Genomic DNA, 19,129 nt, shown 5'->3' with positions numbered 1-19,129 from the left:
TCTGAGCTCCTGGGGAAGAGAAACATGAGATAAACAAAGCATTCTTATTATGCCATTGCCAAACAATCTTCTGTACAATTCTAAATGTTTTCTAAGAGAATTCAAGGAGGTGTTATCTGAATCCTCAGCTATTAACACTTGTATTTAATCATCTGAGCTGCAGCTATAAAAATAGTAAATGAATCGCTCTAGTCACATTGCCTCCTTTTAGCGAGCAGCTGCTAAACAGCAATGTTACCAAGGAAAGCCAGGCTCTCCACCTCATGCAACACCAATATGGCAGCCCAACAGTTGAGTCTGTTAGCCAGAGTCTCAGACAAATTTAGGGACTTCTGTCAGACTGAATTTTTGGAAAAAAAAAAAGTTCAGTATCAGAGTCCTACAGATACAAGGGTATCCTTATGCATATTTTTTCAGTAAGCAGACATTTAGTGAATACTGACTGTGTTTGCCACTGGATAAGGGCTTAAATTTTAAAGTTTATAGGGTACTTTTACATACACAATTAAATTTGACCCTAACGCTGTGAAGTAAGAAAATACTTCATTCTGGATCCCGTAATGTCAAATGGTCTAAGTTTTACATACGAGTAAACTGAAACCTAAAGAAACTAATGGACTTAATCCGAGTGAAGCCATAATACATGGGAGAGCCAGAATTTCAAAGCCGAGTTCTCTCTGTATTACTTTGCTGCTTTTTCCCACCGTACTCCCCTAAGGCAGTGAAAGGCAGTTCCATTTTGTCCAACAGTGCTCTTCCTTTGCAAACTTTCCATTTACAAAATAAAACTAAAAATTTTTGAAGGGGAAAGATAAAGGAACCAGAATAGAGAGTCCGGGAGAGCAATTCCTAGGGGACTGACTGGGCTAATAGACTCTGTTTAGCTGGTTACTACAGAAAACTTTCTCAGAAACGTTTTATGTCAAGTTGTCCTTGATCTAACACTTTCACCTGTAAAGATGTTGCCAATAAAACATGGTGGATGGACTTGTCGAGTTTATCTTGTCATTCTCCCAAGAATTCTATCAATATAATAATAGGGGAATTTTAAAAAAGATATACACTTTCTTGAGCAACAAGAAGAAGCCGGAAGAATTTTGAAGAGCATGATAGGAAAAGCCTAGATGGCCTTGAACAGACTGTTAGCAGAAGTAAAGACATTAACAACTGTGCTGGTACGGACTCAGGGGAAACGAGGCCACATTAGAGAAAACAGATGTCACCTCAGAGAATACCTGAATCGTTGAGAGCTAACTGAAGGAGAAATAAGGACCTCACATTCTCTTAATCCTGTGGTGCCCCTTCATGATATCCACATGCAAACACCTTTTTACCCAGGTATACCAATGTATTCCATATTAGTCACTTAACACAAAGTTCATAACATGTTTCCATATTCCTAATATAATTTGCATATTTTCCTTTGAAACAGCAGTCTAGTATTCCTATCAGTTGGCTTGTTATCATTTATTCAGTCATTTCAATTTTTTTATTTTTTAATTTTTCCTAATTGAAATAATTCTGAAGTAAACACCTTTGGTCAATATTTTATTGACTTATTTAATAAATACTATTAAGTGTGATTAGAAGTAATGAAGTTGCATTTCTTTAAAGAGATAGATGTAAACTCTCAAGGACAACAGAATGTGAGAGGAGATAAGATATACTCAAATATTGGAATGTGTAAAGGAAGTTAACTTCCCAGAATGTGTGCAGGAGGGGACACCAACAAGAAGCGAGCTGAGCTGTCTTTCAGAAGGAACTCCTAAGAGGCTCTGGACTTAGAGGGGCCAAGGACAGCCCAGAAGAAGTGTATTCATTTCCTAGCGCTGCCTAACAAAGTACAGAGTGGCTTAAAACTACAGCAATCTTTCTCTCAGAGTTTTGGAGGCTAGAAGTCTGAAATGCAGGTGTGGCAGGACTGGTTCCTTCTGGAGGCTCTGAGAGAGAATCTGTCCCATGCTTCTCTCCTAGCTTCTGATGTTTGCCAGAATCCTTGGCATTCCTTGGCTTACAGATGCATGACTCCAATTTCTGCCTCTGTCTTCGCGTGTCTCTATGTCTTCACATGGACTTCTTATAAGAACACTAGCCATTGGATTTAAAGCACTCTCTAATCCAATATGACTGCATCTTAACGCGATTACATCGGCAAAGACCCTATTTCCAAATAAGATAACATTCTCAGGTACCGGGGCTTAGGCCTTGCAGCATTATCTTTGGGGACGCAATTCGATCTACGACACTGAGGTTGCGGCATGGGCCTGGAGACAAGAGGAAAGGTTGGAAGTCAGTAAATAGGGTCTCAGGAATCTCCTACAACCCAAACAGCCAAGTAAACAGCCTCTGTAGCCAGTGCCAAGCGAGGAAACCAGAGCACTCGTCTCTTGGACACTAATTTTGAGAACTCATGGCTGAAATTAAAAGCCTGTGCACCGGCTCAACGCCCAGATACTCTCGTACTCTATACCTAGGAAGACAGTAGCCCGTTACCCGCAGAAACAGAAAAATGGGTTTTCGAGCTAGGAAAACAGAACAGCCTCAGAGAAAACACTTGCACTTGGGACCCTCTCAATAAATGAGTGAACTCCCTGCAGGATGCCCTTAAAATGAAGTCCACCAGTCAAAATCACAGCTTCTCCCACTTCTCCTCTCCCCTTACACACTGCCTTGAATAAGTCTTTCAGTGCCTGCACTTAAATATGTGCAAACAGATAAGGGCCACAGTAGTTTGAGGAAAGCCTCCAATATAAAGGAATGGAAGCAAGTCAAAAAACATAAAGGAAAGAGGAATTTAGAGTGCACAGTAAAAGCAAAAAACACAAAAGACAACCTCAAAAAAACCTCTAGCATCAAAAAGGTAAGAAATATGTTATAAAATAAGACCAAATGCCTGTTTTTTTCCTCTATTATTGTCTCCGTTTTATGATTTTTCTCACTCCTCTGGGTCCCCATACTAGAAGGGCTCTTCTGACTCTGTCGCTACCGTGAGCTGCCTACACTCAGACCCTTGTCATGCTCAGCGGCCCCAACCCCATTTTCACCCCTCAATCCCAGCATCCACCCTAACACTAGAATTATCTTTCAAAAGTGAATCTGATTGTGGATCCTTCAGACCCTCCTTCCCCAGTACCGGAGGGAAAAAAATCTAAATTGGTACAGTCGACCTTCCATGCTTACTTCCCCTCCCTCCTTTCTTGGTACCGTCCACTCTTGACATAACTGGCCACTCCTCGTTTCCCAACTTGCTGCCCCACTAATGTTCCACACCCTCACTGCCTTTGCTCACAAGCTCTCTCTGCCAGGCCTACCTTTCCCTCTCTCCCCCAGCAAATCCTACTCTTACTTTAGGAATCTGCTCAGATGTCAAGCTCCTGTAAAACCTCTCCTTGCCCCCAGGAGATAGAAATTCCAGCCTCTGGAGCACTTTGCATTTTCCCTTATTAGCTCTTAATGCTTATCTGCATTCATTGTCTCTGTTACTCATCCACACTAAGTGCCACAATCTCCACCCTCATCCAAGCTGGAGCAGCCACAGGTCAGTTGTTACTCAGCTGCTGGGAGAGCCCGCGGCACTGCCTCAGCAACACAGCCAGAGTGTGAGAGTGACAGAAGCAGGAAGGAACGGGTTATCCCATTGCTACTAGGAAGGTTTTGCATTCCCCCCGCGTCTTGTACTTTCAGTGTGCCCTGAAATAACCTACCATTCCTGAGCTGCCCTGTGGCGGGTGTTAACATTTCTGTCTTTATTTCACAGTTGAGAAACTAGGGAGGTTATACTTGCTGCTCGGAATCACCCTAGTGAAATAAGGAGTGTTTCAGCATGTGACCAATGCCCCGCTACAAGCAAAGGGAGGCCTAAACTATAGAACCATAAAATAGCAGAAAAGCAAGAATTATTCTCTAAGCCCTTGACTTAATATGTCATCTATGATCTTAGTGCTATAGACGGTCTGAAGAGCTGAAGGAGCTAAACAAGAAAAGATAAAGAGAGAAACAGAGATGTACAGAGAAGAGTCAGAGGAAAAGAGAAAAGAGACCTAAGATGAGGCATAAGGGCATTAAGTGTCCTCTTTCAGATCTGCCCTCTGCTCTCATAAAACCTAAAGCTCATTATCCTCAGCTTTCTTTTTATGGCGATCACCACTGGCTTGTAGGTTTGACTGAAAGCAACTCCACTCTGCTACTTTTTTAAGGTCTCTGGCCTTACAAAGTGACTTCCTTCTTGGAGCAAGTGGAATTGATGATAGTTAATAACAGCCTTCCCAATAGTCTGAATGAAGGAGGACACATCAAAGCCCTCCATACATGCGAGTCATTATTATTGTTATCATCATTAATATGCTCTCTAAGTTTCAGCAGCCTCTGTTGTAAATTTGGATAAAAACAGCCAAACCACTGGTCTTGCTACCATGTGGTGAGTCTACACTATAGCGTTTCTTAAGCATTTACTATGTGGCAGGCATCAGAATGACTTTCCAGCACTATCTGATTTAATTCTCTTAGCAATATCAACTTAACTATTATTGTCCCCCTTTTCAGATATGAAAACTGAGGCTAGAGAGTTTCCAAGTACACAAATATTAAGTAACAGAACTTAGATTCTTTCTGCTTTCACATCTGGGCTTCTCACCAGTATGACCTAACTGCTGCCTGAGATAATGTGTGTGCAAGCATTAGCATCATATAAATCTCATGTCCTTATTGAGTCACCTTAAACAGAAGCAACATGCTATTATAACACTAAATGTTTAACTGGAAGCGAACTGGCAAATCATCTGTATGTGAGGAAGCAAAACCCTGAAAGGTCACTTGTGACCCGACTTGATAGTGGCAAAACTAAGTTTAGAACCAAGACTTCTGACTTTTATTTTAAGGTTTGTCCCAATATACCCTGGCATCTATGTATAAAATTTGAAACAAAGTTTTCAAAGCTATCCTGAAGGGACAGATTTTGAAAAGGAAATCAACATTAGTGGCGATACAGATTTCAGACAAACAGAAAGCGGATTGAGCCAGGAGTTTGTTTTGAAGGACAGCATGGTGAACCAAGAGGCCTCCAAGAACAGGGGAAATGGAATGAAAAGTCAGCAAACAAGGTAGAAAAGACAGCCCTGAGAGGGCCTGAGAAACTGAACAGAAAATCTGAAGGAAGATAAATGGATAATTTAACAGCCATTCAGTTTTTAAGAAAGACAAAGAATAAGCTACATTGCATCAGAAAAGGCCTAGAAATGATGATGGATGGGCCCCTTCAAATGAGTGGTGAACACAACAGAATCACAGTTGCCTGCACAATTCCCAGCTGAGGGCAAATTTGAGGAACTAAATAAGGATATGAGACTGATACGGATTGAAGAGTTTTTCAAAATCTATTTAATGGCCAGGCAGGGGACATTGATCGCTTTTCAGAGGAAATGCTTAGGATCAATGAGGTAGTCAGCCCTTATTTGGGATGTGAAAGGGTGAGTGGGGTGGGGAAGGGGTTTAGACACAACATTAGCGCAACAAACATTAAGATACTAAAATAATTTTTTAATTATGGCGGTGAAGCACTAAATTATTTTGATCTTTATGAAATAAGCCACTTCTCTTTTTTATCCTTGTACTTGTAAGCCTTATTTAACTATCGACAATCAGATGACTTATTATTTAATAATTCTAACACATGATCAAAGATTGCTAGTTCCTTTATCAAAAAGTTCACGTTAAACTTTTAAATAAAATATTTTATTGTTAAATAGTTTATATGCACCCAGTGAACAGAATTCAAAAGGTACAAAAGGCTCAAAAGTATTAGAGAAAAGTGTCCCCCAGGCACTCAGTTCCTCTCCCTCGGGACAGCCACTATTAACTGATTTCTTATGTACGTGTCCAAAGATAGTCCATGTAAAAGCATAAATACAGTGTTATTACAGTTTTTATACATAATGTTTACACACTTCATTTTATAGAGTGTATATATGTATTTATGCGCACACTATGTTCATATACATATATACATATATATGTACGTATGTATATATATATATACAATTACATGTAAATGTGTATACATGTATATTTATGTATGTATCACATGAGTATATCTCACTCTATACCTTGTTTTTTTTACACCTAATATATTTGTGAGATCATTCCTTTACAGTGTTCATATAGCAGCTGACTCATTCTTTTTGATAGCTGCAGAGTGTTAGATTTTATAGATGAAAAATAAATTATTTAACTAATAATTGATTACTTATTTACAGATACTGATGTTGTTTCTAATACTTTGTTATTGTAAACAATGTGCAATAAATATTCTTATAAATGCATTATCTTTACACTTTATTTGTAGGATAAACACCCAGAAGTGGAATTACTGGGCATTTGGCTATGGGCATTTGAAATTTTGATAGACGTTGCCAACTTTCCCTCTGTGGAGTTTAAACCAATTTCTGTTCCCACCAGCAATGTCTGAGCTGCCTATTTCTTCACACCCTTACTACCACAATGCATTATCAAACTTCTTGAATTTTGCCAATAGGATAGGTGCAAAATCTATCTCTTTGTAATTTTAATTTGTATTTTCCATATCATAAATGAGTCTGATCATATTTTCAGTATAGATTTATTTACTTAGGAGCCATCTGTATTTTTTTCTGTAAACTCTTCACATTTTTATCTATTTTTTTTCTGTTGGGTTGGTGGTCTTTCCTTACTGATTAGTAGGAGATCACTATATATTAAAGAAATAAACCTTTATCTGTAGAACACATGGCAAATATTTTTCCAAGTTGCCATTTATCTTTTCATTTTGTTTATGCTATACAAAATTTTATATAGTAAAATTCATGAATCCTTTTACAGCTTCTGGATTTTATGACATAGAATTACTTTCCCATTTCAAAATTATAAATTTTTTTAAATTCTCAGAACTTCTTTTTGTATTTTATGGTTTCATTTTTTTAATATTTAAATCTGTTTTTCATCTAGCTTTGCTTTATTTTGTTGGATGTAAAGGATGAGGTCAGATTCCAACTTTAGTTTTTCAGATCGCTACCCAGTTTTCCTATCAGTTTTTGACTAATCTTTTTCCTTACGATTTAAAAAGTCACCTTCATCATATACTAAATTCTCTTAAATTTAATTCTGTTTTTACTCTTTTTATTCTATTCTATTGATCTGCCTGCCTAGTCATACTATGTTAATTAATATTGCTTTATAATATATTTTAATGATAAGCCTAATTGTACTCTCCCTATTACTCTTTCAGTATTTTATGAGTATTTTTGTTTAGTTTTCCACATAAGCTTTAGAATTTAGTTCAAAAACAAATCCAGCATGCCTTTTTATTGCGATGCTTAATTAATTTTAAATGGCCAATGTTTGAAAATTAAATTAATATTAAGCTTTCCAACATTGAATAGATAGAAAATGTTGCTCCTTAAGAAGTTTTCATTTGTAAAATTCCAATGATCCCTTCCTTAAACTGCACTTCAAAAATGTGATAAAAAAATATTCAGGATATTGGTCCTGCTGTCCCTACACATGTAAACTTTTCCCATGTCTTAGCCTTTTAAGGAGTTAGCAATGTAATTAGAGAAAAGCTACAATAACAAACTCTAAAAACAGGTCCTAAAGTAGACAGATTGGCTCCTTTATATGGACAAAGAGAAGGCCAGCTAATGCTACAACATCTTCCTCATATGCTCAGTGGTATATGTAAAATAATTTTCTCTTTTCTTTCTCTCCAAATTCTCCCTTTCTTTTAATTATATTGTAAAATTAAGGGGGGTGGGGGGGGGATTCTCTTACCATATGGAGAGAAACCACTAAAATAATTTAAAAATTTTGTCCCCAAGGATCTTTACCTAAAGACAGAGCATTTCTCATGGATGCTTTAGGTCTGGTCCTCTGTAGATCTGAGACATTGGGATGCCAGGCTTTGATGGCTTCTGCCTGTCTCAAATCTGGGCACTGTTTGGTGCTGGGCATGAAGACCATCTTTAAATTCTTGCAAGAAATGCTCAGTAATCACTGATTTTTACAGTACTAACTAAGCAGTTCATTAGTACGAATAATTAGTCTTTTGACTCTTTTGGAACTCTCAAATACAGTTGGCCATCTTTATCCACAGGTTTTACACTTGCAGATTTAACCAACCTTGGATCAAAAAAAAAAAAAAAAAAAATTTACGTTGTTCCTGACATGTACTATGTAGTTAAGCCTACAATCTTTTGGTCTGTACTGAACATGTACAGACTGTTTTTTCTTGCCATTATTCGCTAAGCAATACAATACAACAACTATTTACATATTATACTGTATTAGGTATTATAAGTCACCTAGAGATGCTTTAAAGTATACGGGAGGCTGTGCATAGGTTATATGCAAATACTATGACATTTTATATAAGGAACTTGAACATCCATGGATTTTGGTACCTGTAGGGGTCCTGGAATCAACCCCCCATGGATACTGAGGCATGATTGTTTAGGTTAAAAAATAGAAGAGCAAATACTAACAGAGTATTCTAGAATCCATTCTTCAAGATCCCAGAGTACCTTACTCAGAACACCATGCACACTAAGGACATTGCAATTGCATATTTGTACAACCCTCTCCTATCTATTATGTATGGAGAACCTGATAACTCAAGGCACAGAAGACGTATACAAAAAAATCTATAGTAAATGAATTTCTGCAGCTCAATAAACTAAAATTTAAATATGGTCCTTTTTACACATTGAACTTTGCAAAAATAATAGATTTTATATATTTCTATAAAATCTCAGATGCATAGTTTTACCAGAAAACATTCTGGTGTTTGGAGAGGTGGCTTGTTACCATGTGGCTGTGTTTTAGTTACATGTTCCAACCACCTCTTATATGAAGCCCCATTCATCAAAGGCGGTGGCTTCTGGGTCAGCAGCCATTCCTTCCAAGTCAGATGTTGCCTACACAGTGAGCATGATTGATTAGGTACCAATCTGCTCTGAAAACCCAACCAACAGGATAACCTATGATAGTATCCTGGAGGGGGCTTATTATAACAGAAGAGATGGTTCTCTTTGCTCCCGTTTACATGAGCTGTCTTTAGGTCTGCCTGTTATTTACTACCTAAAACCTTTGTTTTATTTTCCCAGGGCAGGATAGAGTAGATGAGTCACAAATAAAAGATTCACTGTCTACACCCAATGTTTGGGAGGTGGTGTTCCTTCATAACTCAGAAAGGTCACTTCCTTCCTGTGAATTTGCCATGAAACAGTGTCATGGACACTGGAACAAAAGAGTTGCTCCACTGTCCCGACGCTGCAGTTAGGTGTGAGACACTTGTCATTGCCAACGTCCCGGCTGAGACCCCTTGTGTACGGACGCCATGGACTTTGTACTCGGACAGGCCTGCACTGACATTCCAGCTCCACTGTACACTAAACCATGTAAACTTTGGCTCTTTTGACTTAATTTCCCCAATCTCAGGCTCCTCATCTGTCAAATCAAGGCCCAAAATACCTATCTCACAACATCGTGGTGAGATTAATCTGCTCACATATGGAGAGGTCCTAGTATGGCACCTGGAACACAGGACACATTCAATACTCAATAGTTAGTTCATTTCGGCAAGGTGTGTTTGCCGTCTATCACAGCGAGCAAACAGTGGCCCACAGAATAGACTCGGCCCGCAGACATGTTTCATTCAGTTGAATGCTGTTTTTAAAACTGTAAAATGTCCAGTTTGCCATAGGCTCCACCACTCCCAACTGTATAATGCAGCCTATTTTGTTCATTAACTTTACTGGCCTGGCCCTATAGACATTTGAGTTTCAGACTCTTGCCCTATATTATGGAAATAACAATGCTATTAATCTAAGGAGACTAAAATCCTGGCCTCATAAATTCAGAATGTTAATGTCATCTGTAAATATCATTTTCCACAAAGGAATCCCTTGAGCATATAAATAAAATAAGCTCAATAAGCAACCTGAGAGGTAAGGAAGGAAATAGAAAAGGAAAGAAAAGAGGGAGAGAAAATTACTATAAAGCCTTGTTGCATTTTCACTTTTACGAGCACTACTAATCTGCTTCAAACCTTAGAAATAAAATTATCTCTTTCTAAGTTATCACTACTACTGTAGTTAGATTTCAGGATATTAGACATTGATGCTGCAAACACTGATGTAGTAACGTGGCTAGACTGTGCCCTCAGGGTTCCAATTATAGATCTGAATCATTCCGATGAGCTTGCTTGCCCTCATACCAAGCATTACCTCTGTGGCTTTATCATCTTTACTGCTACTTGGGTGCCTGTCTCACATTATTTAAATATTAAGATCTCAGATATCACTAACAAACAAAGTTCTAACAATATTTTTTGGCATTTGTAAAAATCTGACACAGCCTACCTGTTACTGCTGAATAGTAACAGATTCACAGAGTAAATATTGTACACATACAAAAATAGTTTTCGCAACTGGAAAAATCATCTCACCCAATATGACAAACATGGAATAATATTGACCTCCCACTAAGGGGAACATAACATCTAGTTGCTGTTTTTCCTTTCTGAGTTCACTTTGTCCAGGGCAAATGGATGCTGCCACCCAATTCCTTTGAGTCCTCCTTCCTTAGAAGCCAAAATTCTGTAGACCTGCTGACTTTGCCACCAGAAGGAATTGGCATCTTCTATTAGTACTTTCTGAGTCCCCAGAATATGGCAGGCTAAGAATGAACAACCTTTTAAAACCTTTTAGAGTCTGGCAGACTCTGGGGGTTCAAGGAAGGGAAATAACTGCTAGCTGGTCCCTGACCCTCATTGGGTAAAGAGGACTGCCCAGTGAGTGTTAGCAGCAAATTTCTATGCTGGGGAAGTTGAGGCTTCCTCATGCCAGACACCAGTTCAAAGTCTGATGGAGGTTTCGATCTCAAGTAATTCCTGGGGGTGACAGAGGCAATAAGTGACAATAACAAAAGACTCATATTTGGAGCTCAGAGACTCATTCAAGTTAGTTTGAGCAGAAATGGAAAATTTTAGCTCAAGGAGCTGGGGAACTTAGAGGTGCAGTTGGCTTGTGGCATTCAGCTGGATCCAGGGGACTCAAAGGCTACCATAAGACATGTGTCCCCTTTTCCCTGCATCTTAGTTATGTTTTGGCCTTGCCCAGTCAGGATTTCCTTACATGTCTTGGCAGCTCTAAGGTCACATGTTTACTATAAGAATTATTCACAACCTGCACCCCCCAAAAAAAAGAAAAAAAAATCATTTTCACTAGTTCCAGGTAAAACCTAAAAAGAGTTCTGATTGCCTTAGCTTGGGTTCCATCCTTATCGCTACACCAATCACTGCAGCATTCCATTCTGTTAGGCCTGAATTATGCGCCTACTCAGAACACATGGAATGGAGTCTGTTACCAGAGGAAGGGGAAAGGGACAGTGTATAGCTTCTGCTGTCTACCACAGTGTACCTACAACCACTGCCAAAAAAAAAAAAAAAAAAATCTTCCTGGATCCATGCAAGTAACATCGAAATAGACCCTGATCACCACTCCCAAGATAACTAGAAGACTATCTCTGCAGTGACCTTAGAGTAAGGATTTCCAGACCCAATTCCCAGGCTGTAGGAGCAAACAGCATCACGAAGTAGACCACTTTTCTCAAGATCACAGATCAAGAAACTTTGATTTCACCTATCCTATCATTTCAAAGATAACCTACAAGCGCGCACGCGCGCGCGCGCACACACACACACACACACACACACACACACACACACACCATCTTTCTTATTAATGAGCAATCTTTTCTTCCAGTATTAATCATTTATAGCAAGGCTGGAAATTTCTTGATTCAAACTGTCCTACTTGTTCTCTGAGTTTCCACAATGGGCTCCCTTTCAACCTGTGTCTTACTCTTAAAAAAAATGCAGGGAATTTGTTCAAGCATCAAAATGCCTAGAAATCCTCTAACACCTGCACAGGTAGACAGAAAGTAAAGAACTACAATATAACATCAATTCTCTCCATTAGAAACTGCTTGCAGCTACTAGTAACAGAAATCTGAAGTCACAATAGCTTAAACAAAATAAAAATTCATTTTTCTCTCTGCTAAAAATAATCCAGATAAATCAATTCTAGGCTGCTGATACGACGATTCCATAGCTATCAGAGACCTACTCCCTGTTTATTCTCAGGGCTGCCTCATAGTCACAAGATGGTCACTGTAGCTCCAGCTATCATGTCAATATTTTGGCAGCAAGAAAAAAATAGGAGTAAAGGCAAAAGGATGCACCTCCCAGCTAAATAAACTCCCATTTAAGAGTTTTCTCAGAAACTCTTTCTTATGAATTCTGCTTACACTTCCCTGGCCATTCTTAAGCTCAAAAAAGGCCAAAATGCATACCATACTGAGATGGCAAACTAGAAATTGCTGTTAGAGACACCACAGTCCTGGTGGAGTAAATGACTCTGCTCCCAGCGGAGACAAATTATAAGGCTAGATCTCTTTTAACTCTATTGCATTCTAGCCTGGGAAGAATCCAATAGTACACAGTGCCTGACACAGTTATATGTGTAACATATGTAAACGATCATTAATTTTCTGATTTTAGCAATTATACACTAAAGATTTACTTTAAACCTGGTTTCTTTCATGTCAAAGTTTAAAAACATTTGTCCAAATAAGACTTGGCTTGCTTCTGTGTTCACCATTAGAGTTTATTTGTTTTTTCAAATCGTTTTAAAAACAACTGGAAGCATTGTATGGTAGTTAATACATTATCTTAAGCAATTTAATGCAAATTAATTTTAACACAACCTTGAGTTTCAAAGGCCATTGAACTGGAGAGAGAAAGAGTGAGGTTTGAGAGGAATCTGTTTGCTGCTTCCCACCTGGACCCCACAGCCAGCTCCGTCTGCTCTTGCTTAACTAACACCTTGTCACTTTGGCTACTCCCCTGCCAAACCATGTGGAGTTTAACTTACTTTTTTCTCCACTCAAGAAAATGTTAAAATGCATAGAAAGATGTGTATTTCAGGTTTTCTAGAAAACTTGATGGGATTATTTGGGGCATTTCAAAATTCCGTTTTTGAAACACAACCCAAGTTTTCCATTGGGTTTTATGGTTTTTTCCTCTTTTGTTTTATTTCTGGATTTCATTCTCTTTTAATATTACAATTCTCCCATTCCAGTAGGATCTTACAGCAGATTCATATCAAATGGGAGCCACTGAAAGGTTCAGGGTAGAGAGTGGCGAACTCGAATGTGTGATTTTGATTGACCACTCCAGGTAGAATACAGCGTGGAGAGTTGATAGGATGGGAGCCAGGAGAAGGTAGGTTGCCCCGTGAGGAGGCTACAGCAAGTTTAAAGCAATTGAGAAGATGATGGTAGTCTAAACTCGGATTGTAGAGTGGCAATAGACTGACACACAGAGACACTTTGCAGGATTGACAAGACCTGGTGATAGTTTGGATGTGGAGATAAAGGGAGTGGTCATGAGTGACTGACTGACCCAGAGACCACTGGGTTGGGCGGTCGGGTCGAGATGATATTGCTCAGTTCCCTGAGAGAGTAAACCACAGAGCAGAGGCAGGATTAGAGAAAGGTGACAAGTTCAGTTAGAGGAAATCAGTTCACCATCTGGCCTTTACGGCACGATGGAATAGTAGAAGGTTGGCAAGCCAACTATGATTCTTAGCCAACTGCATCATTGCAGCCTGGCATGTAAAATTCAGGAATTTGTCAGATTAAATCATGAATAATCTAAACCTTTGCGAACCAGGAAGGATTAGCAATTCAATAGTTCACTAATTTAAAGTTTGGATTTGCTCTCAGAACCCGCCACTTCTCTCTGAAGTCACATACCTTAAGCAGAACATTCTTTGTTTCTCAGAGATGCCCTTTGCACATGCAGACTGGCCAGCCAAGTGAAATTCAAGAGAATTTCGAGGTCTTCCACCACCTGCATGCTCTCTCGCCCCTCCTGTTGCGGATCTGAGCAGAGATGATACCAGCTGGTCATATCGCTAATGATTTTCCATTTCAAAATATCAACCCTCAAATGGGCTTGGAAAGTAAATAATCACAGTAGTAAGATAATCATATCTTCATCACAGGAATATTACCTTGAAGAAATATTTGAGATGAGCTCCAAGTCTATGTGTATATTTTATCAAAAATTAATATTAAAAAAATACTTTAAATTCTTTCTTCTCTACCATGCATTGTATCTCTTAGTTGCAGATGGGGTTGGGGGATGGGGGAAAGAAAAAGATCCTGAGTCTTATTGCCAGCACCCTGGAAATATGTAATGCAACAATGGGACATGAAAACCATCTTCTTTCTTTGGCGTTAAAAAAAATGAATAGTGAGCTCAGATAATTTCCTCGACATTTTTAAAAAGTATTAATGACATAGTTGGATATTTGGGGGTTCAAAGACAAATCTGGTTTTAATTTAGTGTGGTTCCTCTATGCCCCCTTCTAACAATAGAGTATGGGAGTAGTTCTAAGACTCGTTAGGAGTTCTCAGTCTTGTTCTAAGAGCATGGCTTTCTCTTTGTTTGCTCTCTTGTTCCACAACTGCCCCACCTATCCAGCAGTTGAATTCCAAGGATTGATTGTGGTCAACTAATCAGTACACACACTGGGCCAGATGATAGCAAATGTGGATCACAACGACAGAGGGAAAGCAAGGCCAGGATCTGACTCCTAGCAGCTGGGTGAACTGATAAAAACAGGTCTCAGGAATAATAGAAATAAGAGAGAATACTACCTTCATTTCCCAAGGGGGTCATCCTGGGTTTGTAGCAGGTCAGAACGCCCTGACCCTACACTCCACCTCTGGCAGCAATGCTCGCTATACCCTTTCTTTCTGCCACCACTCTGGGTGGAGTAGAGGAGGGGCTGTCGTTTCTCAGGGTCCCTGTGAGATGAGCTGGAGATACAGAGAAGAAAGGCCTTATTTCCACTTTCACTGAGAGCTCTTGGGATAGTACCCAAGACAGAGTTGTTTAAAATCAATAAGACATTTCCACTGCTGTCCATGATAGAGTAACGGCGGGGGGCAGGGGTGGGGTCGATGGGACAGAAAAATCCATGAAGCAGTTTTCAGACAGTGGACAACGGGCAGCACGATACAGTGATTCCTGAGAAACAAACGAAGTGAGCCCTACAATTGTCCCAGCTTACTACCAGGAGAGAGTTTCCAGGCCACAGCACAGGGATGTGGAACCTGGCCGGAGCCCAGGGGTCTCGCTGACTTGAGGAGGCAGAGCCAAGAGTCTGGGGAGGCCAAGGAGGTTAGAGTTCCCAGGAAGGAGTACCAGGAAAGAGAAGAGAGTGTTGCTCAAGAGAGAGCTCCGGAGATCTGCAGAGGGCCCCCTGAGTCTTCAGCGCTGTTCACCACATGCATGTGAGGAAACTTCGGAGGCTGAGGAAAGAACTGGCAAAAAGGAGCAAGTAGAACAATCCTCACTCAGAGCTCACACAGGTGGGGAATAGTCCATGCTCCCACCAGCCAGAATATTAAAGAAAAAACCTTGAAATATGTGAGATACTAGGTAGAGTTCTCAGAAAATTATTGTCTCAGGAGTGGGGCTCAAATTAGCCCTAGATTAAAGACCACTCTGGACCCACCTAGCAAAGCTCAAAAGTGAGCCTGAAAAGGATCAAATTATTTCCAAGTAACTTAACTTCATTCCAGAACAAAACTGAAAAATGTTTAAAGAAATGTGCACACAAATAAACAAAAAAATCAGCACCCAATAATATAAAATTTCCAATGTCTGATATCCAATAAAATATTACCAGGCATGCAAAGAAGCAAAAAATTTTTACCTATACTAATGAGAAAAAAATCAATCAATAAAGATGCAGAAATTATACAAATTATAGAATTGATAGAGAAAATATCAAGACATTTATTATATTTTATCTGTTCAAGAAAATATAGCCATCCATGTTGTCACAAATGGCTGTATTTCATCTCTTCTTATGGCCGAGTAATATTCCATTGTATATATGTACCACAGCTTCTTTAGCCAATCATCTAACATAGGACATTTCGGTTGCTTCCATGTCCTCCTGGCCACTTAATAATACTGCTATGAACATTGGTGTGCAAATATCTTTATGGATATGATTTTTTAAGTCTTTGGGGTAAATACCCAGTAGAGAGATTGCAGGATCATATGGTAGATCAATTGGAAAATATTTTTTTAAAAGACCCAAATCAAACCTCTACAAATGAAAACTGCTACTTTTGAGAGGAAAACCGTAGTAGACGGGATTCACAGCAGATTAAGATCTGCAGAAGAAAAACTCAGTGACATAACAGTAGAAAATTGGAATTTGGTCCCTCTCCTCTCTATATATTCCTTATGCTAATTTCTACACAGTACACTTGTTCTCACTCAAGCATCATAATGATGTTGCTATACAAGGTTTGCTTTCACTCCCTCTCTGAAAGAAACACCCAAAATAGTGAGAGAATCAACTTAATTGTACATATATATATACATATAATGTATTATACACATACATTATATACACCTGCATATATACATTATATACATTTATATATGCTTACTGACATATGAATAGAATGTTTCTTGAAGGATCCATAAGTGGAATGCAGTAGGAGTCTGGTGCAGGGAGTGAAGGGAAATTTTTTACTGTACCTTTTGTACCCTTTGTATCCATTGAACTATGTGACTATATTACTTTTTCAAAACATAAAGTATGGAATACGTGTGGACTCAACAATGGTGTGTGAATGGAATCAGGAAGGAAGTGGGGGCCCTCAGACACCTGGATGCCTGGATGCCCAAGGCTGTGTCCGCTAGCGGAGCAGGTATCCAAGGTCTTGTCTGTGATGGGCCAGGAGGAAGCTGAAGGGAGCTTTGGAGCCCCAATGATACCCATACAGCTGCCCCAAGGGATAGTAAGCAGCACATCCCACATCAGGTCATTAGGTCAGTATCTACCCTAACCCACACTTGGAGCAGCACATGAGTCATCAGTCCTACACTGCCTGAGTAGATTCTGGTTTAAAGGGAGAGCACCCCAAGGACTATAACTGTTAGGTAGAACTTATGGGAATATAGATTTCAGCTCAGTATAAGGAACAACATTTTAAAATCAGAACAAAAAGTAAACCAGACCCTGGGAGGTAGTGAGTTCACTGGCTCTGGATATGTTTAAATACTGTGAATGGCCACGCCACAAGGATGCCACAGAGGAGATCCAGTAACCTGGGACCCAATGGCCCCATGTACATAACCTTTAGAGTCCCTCTACATGTATATGCAGAGGAGCCGACAGTGAGAAGTGTCCCCTTTTCTTTCACTAAGTGAACAGCAAGTCAAACAAGATAGAAACTAGTAGCATTAGCACAGAACTCATCAAGTGTCACCTGCTGATAAGAAGTTTTTTAGGAATACATATACCTTTCTAAATACTGGGAGCAATTATCTTTCTGATGACGCATTGCACATAATCACCATAAACCTTGGAATTTAGGTTTGTGGATGATCTGTTTTCTTTTCTAATAGTTCCATATTCTCTCTGCATTCGTTAACTGCATTTGTATAACAAATTTATAGTGTAAGAATAATTTTTCAGAATGAGGTTTTTGCTACCTTTGCCTAGAACCAGCACCTGACGGGGAAACGATATTCTAGCATATCAATGCTGCGTTTGAGGAGAATATGAAACAAAGAGAAGGAATTGCGAGAAATATGTACCCCTCTAACAAATTTTTTTCAACATAAAGGAAGTAAGGGGGAGAATAAAGAGCTAGAGAAAGGAAAGAAGTCTCTTTTGTGGGGCTAAGCCAAATAAACTTAAATGGTTTAGAGAATAAATTGGTGGAATAATTCGAATCATGGGCAGGTGCTATGAATGTAATTTAGTAAACACTCAGGAACCTGCCAAGGAAAAGAAAAATGTGTTGCTTTTGAGATCATTTCCCAGCAGCTTCATAAAAGAAAACTGATTACAGGAATTTAATAAGTAAAACAGAGCCAGAAATATAGTAATCAAATGAGTTTTTAATTACATTTCAGGCAGAAAAAAAATTCCAATTTGTGCTCCTGGGATTAAAAAAAAAGTTCTAGAGAAATGCTTTTGTAGCAGGAAAATAACATAAACACTAATTTCCATAGGAATTATAGTAGTCGGTTTAATTAAAAGCCTTGATCAGAATGAAGAGGAGCCAGCACCAAACTATACTAAATAAAACCATGGCATTCATTCCTACCTCACACTATTGTCTAAATAAAAGCACTGTGCATTGAACAGAAACAGATACCTGCATTTTTCTCATGGAAATAAAGGGGATTTTGATCACCGCCTGAGTTATGATGTTGCTGTTTTATTTTCATATGCCGTAACTAATAATACATCTGATTTAAAATTACATGTTGTCGCTTGTTGCCTGTTGTGATAAATACCACTTATAAGGGAGAGAATATGCTCTGTTTAAGGGACACCGATGTAAAGGGACTCCATCTCAGCCAGACTGGAGTACTCATTGCTCTCCAGGAGGATACCGGATCATGTCTGAGCTTTTCAACTCCCACTTAATTTACATCTAGTTGCATTTTACTTGTATCCCTGTAACTACCTGGAATGAAAGATTGAGGGGATAAAGAGGTGGTTTGCAGTCATGCTTAGGGAAATCCATCCTCAGCTGGAAGAGCTATTCTTCCTGTTGGAGGACTTTGCTCTTGACTACCCCCTAGCTGCAGGTCATGCTTGGAGAAGGCTTTTCAGGAGCTGTGTTGAAATCGCAATGGTTTTATTCCCTTTGTGGTGAATGGACACACCTGAGAGGTATCTAGACGGCGCTGGGAGTATAATCTGTGGCCACAGAACACGGACCCAAGGCATATGCAGGAACATAAAGTGTTACACCTTTCCATGGACTAACACCCTCACAGCTCCACCATCCTTGTTTTATTCATTGCTTTGTTCCACTATAGGAGTGATCCCAGTTTTGTGAGGCCAGAAGTTTATACCATTTGGGATAGGGGACTTTAAACACACACACACACACACACACACACACACACACACACACACACAAATTAAGAACAAAAGAAAATATTTAGAAGGGTCTCCTGTGAGACCTTGAATCCTGAGCTTCA

General features: G+C 39.3%; 1 protein-coding gene and 1 long non-coding RNA gene across 2 annotated transcripts in view; one reads left to right on the top strand and one right to left on the bottom strand.

Annotated features, from left to right (window-relative positions):
- The window catches only part of LOC112470354, a 22,505-nt gene extending 7,609 nt beyond the window's left edge, over positions 1-14,896 (bottom strand). Inside the window, exons 1-2 of the long non-coding RNA XR_003042953.1 lie at positions 14,755-14,896; positions 13,846-13,974 (exon numbers count right to left, since the gene is read on the bottom strand). This is a non-coding gene — a long non-coding RNA (uncharacterized LOC112470354). The remainder of the gene's footprint in view (positions 1-13,845; positions 13,975-14,754) is intronic.
- PDE11A (phosphodiesterase 11A) overlaps positions 1-19,129 on the top strand; it is a 315,606-nt gene that overhangs the window by 294,322 nt on the left and 2,155 nt on the right. The gene's annotated exons all lie outside the window — the stretch shown is intronic.

This window comes from Pteropus alecto, unplaced genomic scaffold (assembly GCF_000325575.1).
Source record: "Pteropus alecto unplaced genomic scaffold, ASM32557v1 scaffold3, whole genome shotgun sequence".
Taxonomy (NCBI): Eukaryota; Metazoa; Chordata; class Mammalia; order Chiroptera; family Pteropodidae; genus Pteropus; species Pteropus alecto.
Note: the sequence above shows the minus strand (reverse complement) of the source record. Positions and strands in the feature narration are given on the sequence as shown.